This window comes from Tympanuchus pallidicinctus, unplaced genomic scaffold, assembly GCF_026119805.1.
Source record: "Tympanuchus pallidicinctus isolate F22 unplaced genomic scaffold, pur_lepc_1.0 scaffold6, whole genome shotgun sequence".
Taxonomy (NCBI): Eukaryota; Metazoa; Chordata; class Aves; order Galliformes; family Phasianidae; genus Tympanuchus; species Tympanuchus pallidicinctus.
In genome coordinates this window covers 14,034,715-14,045,195 of record NW_026294780.1, presented here as the reverse complement: position 1 = coordinate 14,045,195, position 10,481 = coordinate 14,034,715, and the positions used below count along the sequence as shown (strand labels likewise).

Below are 10,481 nucleotides of genomic sequence, written 5' to 3'. Positions count from 1 at the left end.
GGTGCGGCCGGGCTCCTCGAGGGACCCCCCCCGGGGCGAGCGGGGCGGAGACGCGGCAGCTCCAAGCCGGAGGGTCGGCTGCGGTCCTCCGCCATTTCAGGGTGCGCAGCTCCTGCGCTGTGTCCACTCTTGGCGTGGGAATCCTGGCCCTGTGTGCTTAACTTTATGTATCGTTCTGACTTGACTGTCGGTTCTGAAGTATGGATGTATTTATATGGTTGCATCTGAGCATCAAGTCAGGTGGCTGGTTCTGGAGCCTCTTGGGAAGATCTCAAAATGAGTCTCACTCTCCGATAGTGTACACATACCCAAATTTCAACGCACATCAGTGTGCTGAAAGTCCAGCTAACAAGTCCTCTATCAAAACCAGGATTTGGCCCTTTAGATACAGTCCTAAAAGCCAGTCCTGTTGCTCTGGTGTACTTCATCCCACACAACTGCCACAAACAGGTGTGGCTCTGATGCTATTTGGGATGTATTTCCCCTTTCTGTTACCTCCTGAACGAATGTCAGAGACCTCAGTGTGAGCAAAGCATCTCACTGAAACACAGCGAGCAAATCTCCAACTGCCATCATTCTGACCAAAGGAATTTCCCCATAACCAGTGAGAAGTGGTTGTGTGTTTGGATTCATTCAGTTGGTTCGAACTATTTTTTTTCTCAAATCCTCAATATGCTCTTCCATTTAATTTCAGTTCCCCAAATCATTCGTTGTTGTTACATTGAAATCCTATTAACTTTAGCTGCTGCTGGCTTTGTTTCCACCACAAACTAACCATCTACAGGAGCAGATTGCCAAAGGCGTGTGAAGTTATAATAATACCACAAATATTAATCCCCAGAAGGGCTTCCCTGTTTCCTGGGCCCGCCCCTACCATCAGCACACTGATCCTCGCCATCCAGGCGTGGAGCAAACCCAAACCTCACACAGACACTGTGCTGTCTGACTGCTGCAGAACAGGGCGGAGACGAGAAAATTATCTTCCTGCTTGTCCTTATTTAATCAAGTTCTGACTTTGCACCAAGCAAGTGTTCGGAAAATTACAGCCACTGCCAGGGAAACATTATCTAGTTCAGACAGCGAATCATAGTTGCTGAAGACAACAGATGGGATTTCAGGAGGGAGATCAACAGTTGTTCCTTCCCAAAGCGCTCCTCAAGAAAGCTGTGTGGGATCAAAGGCACTCGCCCACACAGCAGTGTGGATGCAGCTCAGCTCCAGCAATGGGGAAAAACATACAGCTTTGTACTTCTTTCATCTGCCATCAGAGCAATGGGAAAGTTCCTGATTGCTCAGCAAAACGGAATGCTTGTCGTGAAGTCTGGGAAAAGCGCTGAAGTGGGGCTGTGAGCATTCTGGCAGGAGGACGATCCCCCAAAGGGCTGTGGCAGTTGCCTTGCCCAGCAGCCAGCTCTGCCCATCACCGGTCACTGGTTCACAGAGAGCTCACAGGGAGCTGGGGTTAGATGGAGAAATGCTGTCCCACCGAGAGCATGGAGACCTGCTGCTTTCTCCCCAAAACCTAAAACCACAGGCTCGGTTGGCAGCTCAATTATGCTTCGCCTGACAACGTTGGGCTCTGCTGTACATCTTCCTTCTGAAGTGGTTCCAATCAGAAACTCCCCACAAACTACAAGTTGTAGCTTTGATTAATTAAAGGCACACCTGCAGCACATCAAGGATAGCTTGTGCATACGATGGGACGTTTTACCGCCAGCAAACTTTAAATATTACGTATGTTTCCTTTTGCTTTGATGCAAGCTATGTGGTGTGCTCAAATGTATGCTGGTTTCGCATGAAAGCACCCATTAAACTTCACATAACTCCTGATAGAGAAGCTATGTAGAATGTTAATTAATAGACATAATTACTACATTTCAGTGGTAAGTCATAGCAATAATTTCCTCTCCGTACCAAATATGATAATATGAAGCAGTGTGCTGTCTGGCAAGAGAATACATTGGTTTTCCTTTGTACGGTGTCAATGCTGCTCTCTTCTGGACGGATCATATCTCACTGTTTTAAAGGTATCCAAAGGAAAAAAAAATACATAAAATCTCAAATCTAAAAACTGCATCTGCTTGGTTCTTGTCAGCAGGAAAGGAAACCAGAGACATTTTATCCCTGACTTCAAAGTTTGCTGCTGACAGTGGCTGTGTCAGTACAGAATGGCAGTTACAGTGCAATTAACCCAGTGAAGCATGTTCTTCACTGCCACTTGGCACGAGGGGAATGATGTTCCTATTTTTTTTTTTTTTTTCTTTAAACCTCCAGAACCATCCAGTACTGTATTCCTGAGGTTTTTACATTGTGGTGTGTTTATGTGTTAGGTAGAAATTCCCATCTTGCTGCTTGCCAGAGTAAGTCCTTAAAATAGTCACTTCCCTGTAAGGCTAGGCATGTAGGTCTGCTCCCTGCAGGGCAGACAAACACCGCCGAGTAGTGTTTCATGGGCATTCAATGCTTTACTTGCCTGTATTGCTCATGCCCTGTGTTTTAGCTAGGACCACTTTCACCATTGCATTTGTAGAGCAGTTATTAAATAAAAACAGCAGCAAAATTTTCAGCCCTATCAGGAATAATTTCAGGTAGCTTTAGGCTTTGAAGACCTGTGAAATGGACCACATATATGGGATTCAGCCCATAGCATATGCTGTTCTGTGTGTTCACATGGAGCATATGTTGCATATCCATTTGGAAGGAGCGATTTTGGATTGTCTCCTCAGTTAGCAGGCTGAAGGGATGGGTAAGTGGGTGACCTGGCCTGGGGAGGATCTTGTCCCTTGGAAAGAGTGCAGAGGGGAGATCAGCAGTTCACCATGAGATATCACATGCAGCACAGCAGGGAAACTTCATGGGATAAAATTACCCCTTGGCTATGAAGGATAACATACATCTCAGAGAATGAGGTTGTTCTTTTACAGTACTTAAGTATCTGATAGCAGGAATTTGGGAAAAAACATGTTTCTGAAATAAAATTTTAAAGTGCCAGTTCTTAATGAATACATTGATAGTACAAGTTTGTGGCTATTAATGCAGGATTCTGTAGTAACAAAGCTGGCAGAACATATTAGAGTAATGCAGTCCGCATTCAACAAAGAGTGCAATAGCTTTAGGCAAAGTCTCCAGAAAATGTGACTACCTCTCTTTGCCATCAGCAAATATACATATTCACACCAGAAGATAGGTCTTGTGAGTAACTGGATGTTCTAGAATCCTAAGGAAGTGGTGAAACTCCAACAGCATATGTGATTTGTCATCTCTGTGTCTGTGTTTAGTGAACCATTCTATTGAAAGTGTACCCTGCCTTGTTGGAGCTTTGCTCTGCACTATTTTGGCTTCATAAAATCCTAGAATCATATAATGGTTTGGGTTGGAAGGGACCTTAAAGATCATCTGGTTCCAATCCACTTGCCTTGGGCAGGGACATCTTTCATTAAGTCAAAGCTCTGTCCAACCTAATACTGAACACTTCCAGTGAAGGGACATCCACAACTTCCTCAAAAATTTGCTATTCCTTACTTGGTGAAAAATGTTTAAATTAAGCATATTTGTCTGTATAGAAATATCCAGTAAGAAATGGAGCTATATATATAGATTTTAATCACTGGAGGTGTACACAGCCTAAGCACAACATGCTCCAGAATGAGACAACTCATCCAGCTGGCCGGGTTAAGGAGTGCCAATTCATCCTGACACCTTTGGTTCATGTCTAACCACCTGCCTACCCAGTTTTGTCAACCTTCAGCCCACGTATGGATGGAGGATCTGGACGGGTAATGAAATGCTGAACTTGCTCCATATATCTGTCCCAGAAAATTGCGTCATGCTTACATAACTAGTCTGTGGGCCTGATTAAACCTGCTCATGTGAACTGTTCCAACAGCAATCGCTGAACTTTGGAATAGACTGTATAGCAAGGAGAGAAACATAGCTAAAAAAATAACCTCCTCTCTTCCCTGAAGGCTTCACGGCTTCACATCGATGCAGGTTACTAGCTGGTAGGACAAGCTATAGTCAGTCCCATGTGCTGTCTCGGACGGCCAGTCTTTTGATGATTCTCGCTGTGACTGTGGCCCCAGGAGCCAAAGCATGCTGATATGAGCAGCTATAAAAAGGAGCTGTAACGCTCGCTGCATAGCACCACAGCCGCCTGGAGAATCAACATTACCCATGGAAATCTCTGTGGAAGAGTTTTTGCACTCGGCTGCCATCCGCCAGCTGCGTCAGCCAAGAGGGCTCAAGGCTGTAAGAGACAGTGCTGAGAACAGCGGGAAAGAGAAATGACATGGCAGTACCCTTGGTGTGAAAAGCACTGCAAAAGCGTGTGTCAAAGGTGGTATGGAAACCGTACTTGAACGTTAGGAAGTATTCCTAGGATGTAGACAAGAAAGTAGTCAGTAACTCACAGAGCAGTGATCATCTGGAGTGGAATTAAGTGATCCAAATGAGAAGTTTATGATGGCTCCTTAGTGAACCCAGCTTAGGTCAGGCCACTACTTCAAAAAACATGATTGCAATTTGGACTGACAAAGTATGTTCTAGATGGCTTTGTTTTGTTTTGTTTCTACCCAACAAGGCAGGGTACACTTTTGTTTGTCTATGACTTGAATGGTCATAGGCAGCATGCTGAAAGCACTTGAAATCCATGCTGGTGTTGTTTAATTTTCTCTGTCGGCACGAGTGCAACACTTACAACTGAATATTGAAATTCCTCAGAGGACGGTGACTCCCTCTTACTCCCACGTCCTTTTTCTTTCCTGTCCCTGGTGAGTTTGTGAAGGTACCGTGCCTGGCAGTTCCCAGATCTGCTGGCTGGGACAGGGTTTCATCTGAGTGCTCCCTCACTGCTGACATACCGTGATATTACACTTGGCCATGTCTGTGACAAGCAAAGGCAAACCTCCTGGCTTTCTGCTGAGCTAGGACTCCTCCAAAGATTCTCATTACAAATGCTTCAACAATAGCCTATTCCATAAACATAAACCAGGATTACCATTACATGCATTTACCTGCAATCATTTGATGTACAAATTTCTATCTGATGCATTATTAAAATCCAAATGACTTAAATTTCATTTCATATTTTGGGCTTTTCTGATATTGTTCTTTCCTGTCACAAAGTCATCAAACTGAGAAGGGATATACAGCACTGAAAACTATTTTCAAACTATTTTCAACGTTTTGGTACTTCCACAGTTTGCACAGTACACATATTGTTACAAAAATGTACTCAGCCAGCTGTTTGATTCCTTTCTCCACTGAAAGTGTAGCTTAGTGTCAGCAATACACTAGCTATTTTTTCACCCAAGAAAATGTATCTTAGTTACGTGTGAGTTTAGGAAAATAGTACAATTTATTTTGCTGTTAATTTCCAGTAAGCCACAGCAATCATTGTGCATGATGGTGATGCACAGTTGAATAGCTTCTGCAGCAGGTACATTGTATTTCTATTTTTTCATATTTCTCAGCAACATTTTTTTCAATAATTTTATTGTCAGTAACTACAATACCATTATTTTGTATAATAATTTCCTTTTCTATGGCATCTCGTCACCAGCAGTCCTAAATGAGCAATTGAGAAATACCCGAGCACAGTTAAACATGCTTTAGGCTAATTAGCTTTCCTGATCTATGCAAAGTCGAGTTTTTCACATGGTTGCAAAAGCATAAGCATCTTCTTAGTAGAAGCTGATGAAAAATTGACCATCACTGCCATAGTTACAATCCCTTTATAGATGTAAATCAACTTACCCCAGTACAAAAATAATATAGCCTGAGTTAGACCACTACAGTTTAGCCTGCTGTAGACAAGCCTTAGAGGGGCCAGTAGAACCCATAAGTTATGCCCCACTTGGATTCTACTTCCCCATTGTATCTACGTGTAAAATCATTTTACATGCCAAAGAATGAATACAAAAGTAATTCCAGCTGCAATTCTCTTAGCTAACACTGTTCTGGAAATATATCTCAAGCTTAACTTCATGCATTTCAGTACATGCATATATGTCCTGTACAAAATTTGCTGAGAAATATAGACATCTGGGTATTTAATCTTTCTTTATAGAATCATAGAATTGCTCAGGTTGGAAAAGACCTTAAAGATCATGGAGTCCAACCACAAGCTAACCATCCTACCCTAACTCTAACAGCCCTCCGCTAAATCATGTCCCTGAGCACCACATCCAAACGGCTTTTAAACACATCAGGGATGGTGACTCCACCACCTCCCTGGGGAGCCAATTCCAGTGCTTAACAGCCCTTTCTGTAAAGAAGTTTCTCCTGATATCCAACCTAAACCTCCCCTGGCAACTCGAGGCCATTTCCCCTCATCCTGTCACCTGTCACCAGTGAGAAAGACCAATCCTGCTCTCACTGCAGTCACCTTTGAGGTATCTGAAGAGAGCAATAAGGTCTCCCCTCAGCCTCCAGTTCCCCAGACTAAGCAGCCCCAAAATATCTGTGTATAAATGAAACAGCTTTCACCAAAGAAAGGTGAGATTCAGCCTCACGGAAGCTGTGGGTGCCAGGAGGCCGACGCTGAGTATTCATCATGCCTCTCTCAGTCACTTTTAGTTCTCTGCTCCAGACTGACTCAGTTCTTGGGACTCAAACAGCCAGAGCAGCACAGGACCAGCCAGTGAGCAAGTCACTCAGGGAGAGGAGATGGCTCTTCTACAGCATGCAAAAATCTTAAGGCCTTACCTAAGCTGTGAAGGTGATTTTTCTCTTCAGCTCTATTGTGCAGCTCCAAAGCCAAGTCATCACTGCTCCTGCAATGGAGCTCTTCAGGCTACATGCTAAAGCAAGACAGATTTTGAATGTGAAGATACAGCCACAATTATACTTTGTATTTCAGGAAAGAAGGAAATCAAGGACAGAGGAGTTGCATGTTGTACGATATTATTCTGTGACACGTGTAGAGAAACTTGTTCAATTTGCTGTCAAATAGAGAAGGTGCTGGTGCATTGGATACTGCACTACAGAGCACTGGAGAGGTTCTTCCCTGTGTATTATAGAATCAAACATAGGTAAGAGCAAGCTTTGCAGGTCTCGCACCTGTATTCAAGCTGAGAATCAAGTGGTCAGATCCCAGGAAGACAGACAACATCCTGAGAATTTCCTGAGACTGACCGAGTGCTTCAGAAAAGAAAAAGAAAGGGAAAGTTTCCACAAAGAAGTTTGCAGGGAGTCCTGCACGAGAGAGGATTCAGCCTTTCAAAGTGCACCATCAGTATTCAGCGGGGTGACTGGGACCTCCTCTGTATGGAAAAACACGAGTAGCTTTTCTGGTTGCGGTGGCTGCCTTTTCGATGTGTGGTTACTGCAAGAGGTGGTTAATATTCACACTGTGTTTTCTATTGTGAAACAAATACCAGCTTAGCAAGGTGTTGTATTTCCCACAGCAGCGACAGCCTGTCTCTGGCAGTACTGAGCATGTTCCCACTGTAGAAATCTGTCACTGATCCTTGCAGTCAAGCTTATGTGGTGATAATAAACAACACTTTGAAATCTCACAGTTGCTGTAGGGAGCCCTCGCCAAGAGGACACTTGTACCAAGACAAGAGACAGCATGGTGTACTGTTTTCTGGGAAGAAATAACGATTAGGTAACACTTACATAAGCACCAATAGCTGTTTTTAGCTTTCCGATGGTCTATTTCTCCTTCTGAGCACCCTTTGGTATCTTTTGTAAGCATGTTTCTCTGTCTATAATTGGCTTTGTCGACTCACGCTTCGCTGACATGCAAAGCTACCTTTGGACGCTCTGCACCAGAGTACATCTGGCATTTCTTGCTGAGCACTTTTGAAAACCCCCAGAGAAACATCAAATAACATTTGGGAAATTTGCAGCAGATGATTGCAAAGAGCATAACTGCGGATGCTGAAAGGTTGATTGCAAGGACACGCAGGATGCATGTCTTGCCATTTCTTTTTTAGCACTTACCTTTAATTAAACTAAAAGACCAAAGGCATCTGGGTCCCCTTCCCTGACTGCATTTCAAGAGAGTGACTGAGTTAATGGTCTGTATTGTTAGAGCAGGGTAGCAGGGTAAGAGTAGTAGAAGCTATTCGTTGAGAGACAAAATCCCTCTGTGACAAGTGTGAGAACTGGTGAGTCAGAACACCACAGGGAGCCGTTGCATCCGGGGTTTGCAGCTCTGAGTTGAACACTGCTATTTTTAGGGGACCTGATGTGCACACCAGCGGCACTAATGGCTGCCAACATAGACAACCAAACTTCTAGAGCCAGCGACATCATATGCAGCTCTCAAGGTGTTTGCCAAGTAGGCATTCAGCAATTCACAGTTTTAATTTCTATCAAACCGATGGGTGAGGATGTTCATAAGTGTTAACACAGACTGGTAAAAGCAGCTCTGAGCATCTGTGGTGGCTGGAGCACGCAGACTCCATGGCAAGCAGCGTGGGACAGGGAGTGCTTTGATCAATGTCTGCAGCTGGAAAACTACTGAAGACATATGGAAATGTCAAAAAGGCCTTAAAATCACTGTGGATTTGTTTGGCAGTTTCAGCAAAACATCCTCTTATCATTTCCAGTATGGGAAATGGAAAGAGAGAGCCAGGTCCTCTGAAACACAGGGGGTTGGTGTTTGACAGAGCCCCTTGGTCTCTTTTGGTTTGTGGTCAGCCTGGCCTCTGATCCTACTGCACCAAAAACTTTTGCCCTGAAGCAGCAAGCTGTGGTGCTGTTCTCCTCCCAGGCCTCTTACCACACTGTGGGAGTGACAATAGACCCTGGGATTATTCTTATGAGCAGTAATCTTGGGCAGCAGGTGAATGATCTCCATCCTAGAAAGCATAAAAGAAGACTGATCCATGTGTTGACGACTCTAAGATGCTGGGCTCTTGTACTCTGAAAACCCCACAGTATCTTCATTTTCAGCTGAGCCGGGAAGCCTTACATATGTTGGGAAGGTCATTGGTAATGGCACAGTGAGCCTTACAGCAAGGCAAGTGGGTTTGGTCAGGCAAAAATGCTTTTTCTTTTTTTCGAGCCCAACATGCTATGCATGCAAAGGGATTTCCCTTAACACCCTTAGCTTTTCCCCTTCTCTGTCCACAGACAGCTGTGGAGACAAAGACAAGCTATGAAATCCTAGAAATGAAGCAGAGCCTGTGCATAGCAGGAGGCTTGAGGATGCTCTTTGCAAACAACATGACCTTCTGAGCAGAGACTGAAAAGCTGTTCCTTTTCCTCACCACTTCACATTTGCTCTGCACTTATCCCATCGTGGTGCTGCAGGAAACTTCCAGCCTCTTCTGCCCTGCAGCTGATTGCTATGGGTTTATGGTCCAGAAGCTGAGAGACCAATACTGCATATCCAGTTGTTCACTGGAGAACAGAAGGAATAGAAAAAGCCCCCCACCTCCAAAATGTTATATGCACATGGTCATCAAATTGTCATCAAGTTTGAAATTTGCAGCCAGAACACAGTATTTATGCTTATTTGGGAAGCTGGTCAAAATAGCACCTTGAAAATGTTTTTTTGAATGTCTGCCTTTTTCAACAGTGAAACTTCAAAATGGAAACACTACTGCATTACTGAATGTTTTGTTTGTTTTAGGGGTTTTCCCAGGAATTAATGACTAGCCACATATTGGAAAGACACCCCTGAACATGTGGCTCTTGGGAGGGCTCAGAAATCTTTATGGAAAAGTAAAGAGAAAATCTGACCCATGGAGCACATTCTCTATGCTTCTTGGAAATATCTTATTCACATTCCAGCCTCATTTTGTAGCCTTTGGACAGGACTGAAATATAAGAGAAAAAGTAGGAAAGTAGAAAGGATGAGAGGGAAGCCAGCAATGGGAAATGCGTGTGTCAGAAGATGAGATTGGGCAAGTAGTTTCCATTTGGGCAGTTGGGGAAAAACATGCCTTTTTGCATGTATTAGAAGTACTCTTTTCAACTTCATATTTTTACTAGCTATTTGGTGAATTAGATGAGATTAAAATACAGACGTAGATTATGAAAAACAGATATGGAAACCATGTTTTCCTAGGAATATTTGGTGACCAGATTCAACATTTTTGACCTCCTGGTGGAAAATCACTCCTCAAATCGTGGTGTTGCACCTTGGTGTTGCTGTGGAGACTTCAGGTCAGTCAGTCAATATAAGTACCTTACTTCATGTTGGTGGATTAATAAAAGCCATTAAGGGAACAAGAAAACAAAATTATATTGGGATGATCATACATCCCTTACTGCACCTCCTGGAAAAGCAATCTTAATGATTCTGTGCTATGTAGATTGTAGCCTGTAGATGCTGCTGAAGTGGGTGGTGAAGTTCCCCCTTTCCATTACAGTCATGTTTCATTTGCAGCCAGTCCTTTTATTGCTATCTACAGGGCAGTATCCTATCCTATCCTTTCTCATCCTATCCCACATCCTTAAATCATGAGGGAGGCGTTAGGGAGGGCAAAGAGTAAAAGTATCTTCTCGTTACTGTCTTGTCTTCT

At 43.7% G+C, this 10,481-nt stretch overlaps 1 protein-coding gene across 1 annotated transcript in view; it reads right to left on the bottom strand.

Annotated features, from left to right (window-relative positions):
* The window catches only part of ADPRHL1 (ADP-ribosylhydrolase like 1), a 400,125-nt gene that overhangs the window by 353,318 nt on the left and 36,326 nt on the right, over positions 1-10,481 (bottom strand). The window lies entirely within an intron of this gene.